This window comes from Pinus tabuliformis, chromosome 3_1 (assembly GCF_031772625.1).
Source record: "Pinus tabuliformis cultivar Carrire ecotype Pingquan chromosome 3_1, CPIR1, whole genome shotgun sequence".
Classification (NCBI taxonomy): domain Eukaryota; kingdom Viridiplantae; phylum Streptophyta; class Pinopsida; order Pinales; family Pinaceae; genus Pinus; species Pinus tabuliformis.
This window is the reverse complement of record NC_142301.1, coordinates 207,953,501-207,962,795: the sequence shown is the minus strand read 5'-3', so window position 1 is coordinate 207,962,795 and position 9,295 is coordinate 207,953,501.

Here is a 9,295-nt window from a genome sequence, read left to right as displayed (position 1 = left end):
ATTTGATGTCTAATCGCATCAGGTGGGTGACATTATTTAGATGCAATTCAAGCTCATGGTGTGATGGTGCATTTTTAAACTTATTTCAATGCTTAAGATTACTAAATCAGTAGAATGCTACATCACAAATTAATCTCAGCATAAAGACATTCTATGAGGCTAGGGAATATTTCAAAACTAATTTAATTCAACTATGTGCATGCCTTATAATTCTTCCCCTTGGAAAAACAAATTGATTTTTTGCTCAGGTATTAGAAAAGAAGGGATTATATAACGCAGGTCATGTTAACAACATTCAACAACAACTGGTGATGTTGTTTCATTTGTAAGCGGCAAGAACGCAGACCATACGCTGCTATGGTTGGGCAATGGCGTCTGGGAGAGTTTGACGACATTCGGTGATACATGAACATCGTTGTACTAGCCCTTGGTGTACAAGGGTTCCTAGTTGATGGGTTGTGTAATATTACTTAATTTCCATAAAGGTGATAGTAGAATGAATGATCATTCCAATTAGTACATCAATCACCTCTCTTGCTGAGCAGTTATTAACAAAGAGCACATACTGAGATGGTCAGGAGTTTGGGCTCATACTCGTCAAAAATAGCAATGGTGAAGTTTTCCAGGCCCGGGAGTTCATGAAGAGAGACGCTCCACGTAAAATTGGACCAGATTATGGAAGAATGGGAGGAATGAAAGATACAATTGACTCAAATAGAGGAACGACTTACCATCTTGCAAGGAGTTTTACAACTTATCCAACATCCATGTCCCACAATGGGTCAGCGTGGTGTTAGTCAGGTGGATTCCCACCATCCCCTAGAGCAAGTCATCGGAATATCATATTGAAATAAGCTAAATTTGGAATCTTGAAGCGAGGTTCTATATAAGGAAGGCTACCTTTTGACTTGAATATTCACATTTTTTTTATAAACTTTCAATAGTTATATATTAAGGCTATTACAAAGCCCTGAATATTGATACTGTGGAATTGATGTGTAAAATTTTTAAAGTTTGGTATGGTAAAAAGTGTGCAAAAAATATCCTTCTAATGAAATTTCATAGCTCACTCATTTCTTTTACTTCTTATTTGTGAGAACTATGGAACCGTTTACTTTCTGGTGCTAAATAGTTGATATGGTTGATATGTGGATTGCTCCGTAAGCTATTAATTATATTTATTAAAATGTTGTTATTTCTATTAACAAGAAACTTGTATTCAATCATGAGATTCAATAGATATTGAGAGTTAAATTCATTTTTCAAGTAAATAGATGATATTTATTCACAAATAATTGTATTTTTATAATGATATTTAAGACATAATAAAGATAGCACTCTTTTGAGAATGTATGAGATTATAATATCTTATGATTTCAATGGTAGTAACTTAAAGCAAGACATGCAAGAACTTTATCTTGTTTCTAATACCTCTCTCATGAATTACATTGCTGCCAATGAACATCTATAGTGCTAATAGAGTCCTTCACTATTCTAGGACATAGAGAAATTATTACTCTATTGTTTGCATTTTAGATGAGAGACCTTCTATGTTGATTTTTATAAACATATACATATTTTTCATATTTTCTTTTGAAATACAATGAGATGATAGAGCACTAGGCTTTGGTCAATACCACAAGCATTTCTCTACTACCAATGAGTGTCATATCCGTGATAATTATATCAACATCCCTCACACTAAAAAAGTAACAAATCTTTGACCTTGGAATAGTATAGGTTGCAATGAAAGATATCATAAGGAGATAATAAATAATTACCCTTTTAAAAATTTCTACCGAGTAATAGATACAATATTGTTTAAAATCAATACGTTTCTTAATTTGGTGCTTTTAAGATATCCCACTGTAACTTTAATAGAACATGCAATATATATTAATTTCTTAATTTGGTGCTTTTAAGATATCCCACTGTAACTTTAATAGAACATGCAATATATATTAATTTAGATATGCCTATCAGCTTAAATTTCTCAAAGGAAGAGAATAGTTGAGTGATTCTTATGAGTCATATATATATATATGAATGAGGTTGTGCCAAGAACCCTCATTTTCTCAACTGAAATTATTTTTATTTATGAATTAATTTATGTATGTACTTAATTATTTTTTAATGGAAATTTCAATATGTAGTATAATGCTTAAAGAATCTATCATTCATGGAGGGGGACTATTTCATTTAAAAAAAAAAATTTAAGGGAGAAAGAATTTTCCCATTAGAGGCTATCAATTACAAAAGGTCTCAATCAAAGATTGTGAGACTTTCCATGTTTCCTAGGGTCTTCATTTTGCTTATCGCATTTTAGTACCCAATCCCTTAGTAGGAAAGTTCAATCTATAGCATGTTTATCAAACAATTTTTTCTTTTCTTAATGTTTAGCTAAGTTGTTGTACACTTGTTCCCCTTGTTGTTGAACATAAATTATTTGATTTATCCACTATTTCATTAGGTTCTTCATTTATTTATTTCAATAATTTCATGACATTAGACCCTAAGTATAATGGAATAACTACGTCAATGCCATATAAAAAATGAAAATGAGAAGTTCTTATGGAACTTTATGTACTCGTTAAATTTTCCCATAAAGCATATTTAAGAGTAACATGGCAATCCTTTTTTTTTAATCTAAAGTAGTTTTTAGAATTTTTATGATATTTATTTTGTTGATTCAGCAAGCCTAGGTAAATAGGTAACTGAATGCCCAATACTAATATAGTTATCATAAAAAGTTTCAAAGTTAGCTAAGCATAATGGTTTAACATTATGTGCAATAACATTTTTTAGTAAATCAAAAAAAAAATCTCTACTTAAAATTTCATGACATCCTTATCATTGATTTCCTAAGAGGCAAAGCCTCAACCCATTCAACCCATTCTGTTAAGTAATCAATAATTATCAGGATCAAGAATTGTTGTCCCCTAGATGGAAGGTGTATTTCCCTAATAATGTCTTTTCCCCATTGTTGTAAAGATGATTTTAATGGAATGGTTTAAGTGGGAGAGAGGTTAGCTTCTATTCTCCAAAAAACAAATATGGCATTCATGACATGCTTTGACCTTCTTCTTTACATCAAAGAACAATATAATCCAGTAGGAGCCACTTCAAAAAAAAATGTGGTAACTTTCCATGCATAATCACCTCCACATATACCTTTACCAGGTTGGTTAATAAGGAAATAGATATGATCTAGTAAAACACAATTTAATAAAATACCTACTTGCAGGTACTTCCTATATAATCTATTTTATATAATACAATACATTAGAACTTTTAATTTTAATGAATGTTTCTCCTATTTGCTCAAGTGAGTGGGGAACTGTTTTAAAGTAAGATATAATTCAAAGGAGTGAAATATTTCATTGATTGGCATAGTGTTTGAAAGTGGTAAAAGTAACCCTCGATGTTTAACTCACCCTGCACTTAGGAGCAGTGAGGCTCAAATGAATTATTTGATTAATTCCAAGTACCTTGAAATGTGTCTCAGTTAATAACTTAGAAAGACCTTTCACTTTCATGATTTTTATAGCTTCTCACTCTAGATTATATTCTTGAATTTTGGAAATCCATTTACCTCTTCTACCTTCAATATCGCGCTGAAGTAGGATATCCTTCACAAGAGGGATTAGAAAATACACAATACTTTTAGATTAAAGAATTTAATATCTAAAAGCTTCCAAAGCCTTAACTAAAGTGTGAGCCTATTTATAAATTATATTGTACTTAATTTCACTCTCTTGTAGTGCCTTACTAAAAGTTGTTATGCGTCGTTAACAATCCTACTTATTTTTCTATAGGACGACTGCGACTATGGTATGCTCAAAAGAGAAAGGAAAGACAATGAAGTCCTTAGTGTAGTTAGGGCTCATAAGAGTTGAACCTTCCATTAAGGTTTATTAAGGATGGATTTTTTTATATGAGATAGATTATTTTACATCATCACTTTATTTAATTTCTTTTTTTCTTTTCAATATGTTAGTTATTTCTTTTACAATCTTTCCAAAGTTAGGGATAAAATGAGACAAGAAATTTCTTCTCCCCAAAAAATATTGTATTTTTTGGTTCTTGGAAGGGGTATTTATAGCTTGAACGCTCTTAATATTTACTGGGACTCATTTTTTTTTGGAGATGATGTGTCTAAAAATTTTCAGTTGGTCATGGTGAAAATAAAATTGTGTGGGTTCAAAGATAAAGGTCCATGTTTCTTACATTTTTGGAATATAGTTTTAAGGTGTTATAGGTGTTGTGAATCAGATTGTGAATATATTTTTATGTCACATAAATATATTACCATAAAATGGTCTCTCTCATTTGAAAACATTATTTCCATGGCTCCGTGAAGTAGCCTTAGCATTCTTCTTAAAGGAGGTCTTGTATCTATCTTCCTTCTACACAGATATTTGATTGTAACCTGAAAAATCATCCATCATTGATATTCAATGGGCTCCCACCATTCGTTGAAGGATGCGGTCTAGTTTAGATATAAGGTAATTATCATTTAAGGAGACTCTATTCAGGTTCATCAAATCAAAGAAAATTATAATTTCACCATTATTTTTTTTACTGAAACTAAATTAGTGACCCAGTTGGAATACCTAAAAGGTATTATAATCTTACTGTCAATTAATTTTTTAACTTCCTTTCCAATTGATTGAATTAAAAGAATCTTAACTTGCCTAATATTTTTTCTAAACGGTTTAACCCCTTATTTCAAAGATATCATGTGCTCAATAATCAATTTGTCATAGATTTTTAGATCTTTAAAATTTTTTAACTTCTTCTAAAAAGTATTAGAAAGATTAATTATTTTCATATCTTTCTTTGTTCCCACATTTACTTATTCTATTTTGATATTAAAGGGCTTTAAGAAAGGTAGAGACGTAACATCCTTCTAGTAAAACAAAAATCAAGGGGGATTAGCCATTAAGGGATATAGTTATTTTTTAATTGTACAATCTCATGTTCTTATTTTCTATTTAAACTTAAAAAGATCAGGAATTTAGTAATCATTATTCTCATCCCCATGATGCACAAATCAGAACATTATCCTTCCATTTCAATAATTTTTATAATCTCCTAATCATTTTCGAATATATGCCAATGTTTAACGCTATGAAGAATATCGAAGAGTGATATAGAATTTCAATTTTATATTTGAGTTTAGTTTCCTCAGGGGGAAAAGATTGCAGCAACAACTAAAGCATCAACAAGTTGGTTTTTATCCTTGGAATTGTAGTAAAGTTCATGGCTAAAAATAAATTCTGAATCAGATCTAATATCTAATTTCTATAGGCTCTAAGTCGAAGGTGCTTTCAAGTTCAAAATCACCAAAGACCGCCATGTTTTGAATGTTAAGTTTGTGTGGGGCTTCAAGACCAAGGATTAAGGCTCTGTACTCAACCAAGCTATTACTAGTTTCGAAGTTTAATTTAAATGGAAAGGTGAAGCTTTCTTGGCTCGAAGAAAAGAAGACAACTTAAACTCTAGTAGACTTCATGGAGAAACACCATCAAAAACCATTTTCCATATAGATTTTACATTGTGTTCAATATTTCTATATTTTTTCTTTTTATTAACTAAAATTTACTTTTTATGAGAGCTCAATACAGTATATTCTAATTGTGATTATCAAATCTCACAGGATATTCTAATTGTGATTCCTGATACAATCATTGGGTTCCAACCCCAAAATTAGAAATAGTTGCATAGGATAAGTCGAGTTGGAGAGAAGCCCCCAACTTGGCTCCCGAAGAGCTAAACAAAAAATGTATACAAAAAATTTATGTAGTTTGGGGAACATTTGCTACTACCACATCCATGACTATACTTTTTACTAGTACTTCTGCTAAGACAACCACCACATCTTTCATGATAGCAAGGGATTTCACCTTGAGAGTGCCAAAGGAGTATAAATCCTTATATTCTCTCATGATATTTTTTCCTAGCTTGTCCATAATTTCCTTTGACAGAAGTTTATGAGGCGGGCCCGAATATAGCATACAATTATGAAGGGGAAAATCGTGTGTTTTTAAACTGATGTAAAAAGGTGGTACTAAATTGTCTTATTTTTTGACATGTGAGCTAATGGTAATCTTTGGAGCATCTACATGTAGGTTAGTAGTATAAGCATATTGTTTGTTTGATTTGTGGCCTTTTGTATGAATTTAGCAACTTGAATTTTGTAATTTGGTATCTTCACAATTCTTATCAAAGGCACATTTATTTTTATCTAAGTTAATTCATTTTGTAAACTAAAATTTAGCAAATTTCAAGATGGGTTGTCTTCTTGATATAGCTGTTTGGGACTTTATTTATTATCATTTCCCTTACCTTTGTAAGAAAGTTGTTTGTCTTGGCCTTCTCTATGATTTGGACCCTCAATTTTTTTATTATCCTTCCTCATGCTTAAAGGATATTTATGTTTCATCTATGTTTCCAATTGTTTGACAAGACACTCTAGCTCTAGAGCCTATAATTTATTGATATAATGAATAGCTTCCTAGTTTGGAGGTTGTTACCATTGGACTATTCTCTTATAAAAACAATTTATTTTAGTATATTCTTCCTCATCATGATTGAAATTTTAGCTTGATATATTGTCATCATATTCTTTGATGATATTAGCATTGTTTCATAGTGGGGGTTGTATGGGAGGTTCATCTCCGCTTATGATATTACCATTGTTTCATAGTGGGGGTTGTATGGGAGGTTCATCTCCCCTTTGACCCCATTGCAGTATTTGTGGATTGAAGGCTATTAGATTAAGGACCCTTATTATAAGGCATATTTGGCTTTCTATTGGGTATACTATTGTTATTTTGGTGAAAGTTCCTTTTGGGAGGTGGGTTGTGATATACCACACTGAGAGCTTTGTTCCAAATCTCTAACATTTGTATTTTATTTGATAATGCATTTATTAATTTTTTCCATCTCCTTGATTTTCTATTCTTTGGGTCCCTTTTCACCTGAGGTTTCTAGACTTTGGTTAGAGACTTTCTTTCTTCCTTAGTATTTATCTTCCTATTCTTTACATTTACCCATGGCTATGAGGTTCCCCTTAATAGTGTAGGCATTACTTTGGGCTTCCACTAACATGGAAGGATCCCTTTCTCTCACTAGTAAGGAGAGGGGAAATACAAGTTGAATGCACTGGAATAAGCTACAATAGCAGTCTTATTTGAAGGCTTAATATCATTAAGTAACTTATTATATCACTTGTTAAATACCTTATTGAATTCCTCTATGGTTTCATTCAATCTTACTTTAAGGGCACTAAACTCTATCAGATAAAGTTGGCTACTTCTTTTGGCCCCAAAATGTTTTAGAAATAATTTAAGAAATAGATTTAGTTTTTTTTTTTTCAATTTTGAGGATTGGTTTATGTAGAGGAGGAACGAATTAATGAGGAACTAGTTATAGCCTGAGTTCCTCCTTGATCTATTATTATTTTCAACTCCTTAGTGGGTGTTGACAACGAGAATTATTTTCATTTCCCAGGTTTGGAGACCTCGGATGTGCTTTTCTAAATTCCTTTTTTTTTCTCCTATTATCAATAGCTATAAGAGATTCTATGTCTTCAAATATTGAATAAGATAAATCTGATTGATATCTAGTAATCCTTTTGGGAGTATCGAGATTTGAGTGGCCAACTAAAATTTCAGCTATTATGTTATTTCAAATAAAGGTTTACACGAGCCATACCTGTTTTGGGAGATTGATTTTGCTACAAATATGCATTTTTCCCACCAAGTTCACCTTCTCGACATCTCTTTTCATTGGGGAGCATGTGCGTTTGGTTGTGCTCGCTCATCCTCAGAATCTAGGAATTCTAGATTCCTTTGAATTTCCCCGGGAGTACTAGAAACCTGAAAATTCAAATTATATAGCATGTTCAAAATATTGTGTTGTTCATCTAACCTGAAATGAATAAAGGGTTGAGTATGGATACTGTTCGTCATGAGCAAACACAAAATCAACATTCCTAGCAAAAGTGCCAAGAGAATATTTGTTATCAAATTGTTCCAATGACAACCAACAATTTAAAGAGGCATTCACTAAGGATAGGAATCCTTTTGCTTCATATTAAATGGATGGACTTCCTTCTCCTCACGGGATATTCGTTGTATTTTTATTATGAAAATATATTCTATGGAAAGCTATCAGATGTCCAAATTATAGATAACGTGTAAACAAAAGCGTTAAAAGGTCTGTTCTATGTGGAATAAAATTACAAGTGATATAAGATCAATGAATCATATATATAAATTTAAGTAGCATTTCAAATAAATAACATCATAATCCAAATACAAGGAAAAATTAACAACATATTTAACAAAAAATAAAATAAAACGTAGATGAAATATAGATTTATTTATATAATTAATAAATAGCATTCATAGTAATGAAAGAATCGAAATACGAAAATGTAATGTACTTTTGTATTTAAATTACAATGAAAAATATAGATTATGAACATAGATTCTGCTGATAATATGTACATCATATGACATATAAATCCATTAATGGATACAACAAGATAATGTTGATCATGTCAACAATAACCTCATTAGAAAATATCACAACAGAAATATTTTTTTTTTATAAAACTTATTAATGAGATTAACTATAAGAGTGAAATGTTGCAATAGAACCAATATCTTCAAGCCCCTTCTATTCAGTGATAACATATCATCAATGTCTTAGTTCAAATTCTTTAGATAGTATAATACCTAAGAAAAATATGAACTAAATTATGTCATAGTACTTTCAAATGATTGATCAAGTCAATAGAATAAACCACTAATTCAAATCAACAATAACAACATAAGACAATTGAAACATACACTGAAAAGATGCTATATATTCTAAAATTTACAGCAAAGTCCTAAATTCTTCATGATCAAGTCAATACATCATGTGCATTCAAACTGTTTTGAGATAAGTTTGTTCTCCCCCAGAAAATCAGCCCCCTCAAAATGAGAAACTAGATCTTTATATACAAAATTTTAGTAGTTGTTTTAGGACTTTTCATATTCCTCTTCTTTGGCTTAGGGAAAATCATCATGACAACCTCCTCATCTCTAGATTCTTCAATTTCTTCAACTATTGACTGTAAAGGTGGGATTGTCTCAATCCTTCATGTAAAGGACATCATGATAATATAGGGATTTAGATGTTTCTTTAGTTTTTCCATCTTTATCCATGAGCTTATCAAAAATGGCTAGCAACTTCTTGTTGTTGGCATTGGACTCTAGTAACCTTCTTTCCACAACCCCTC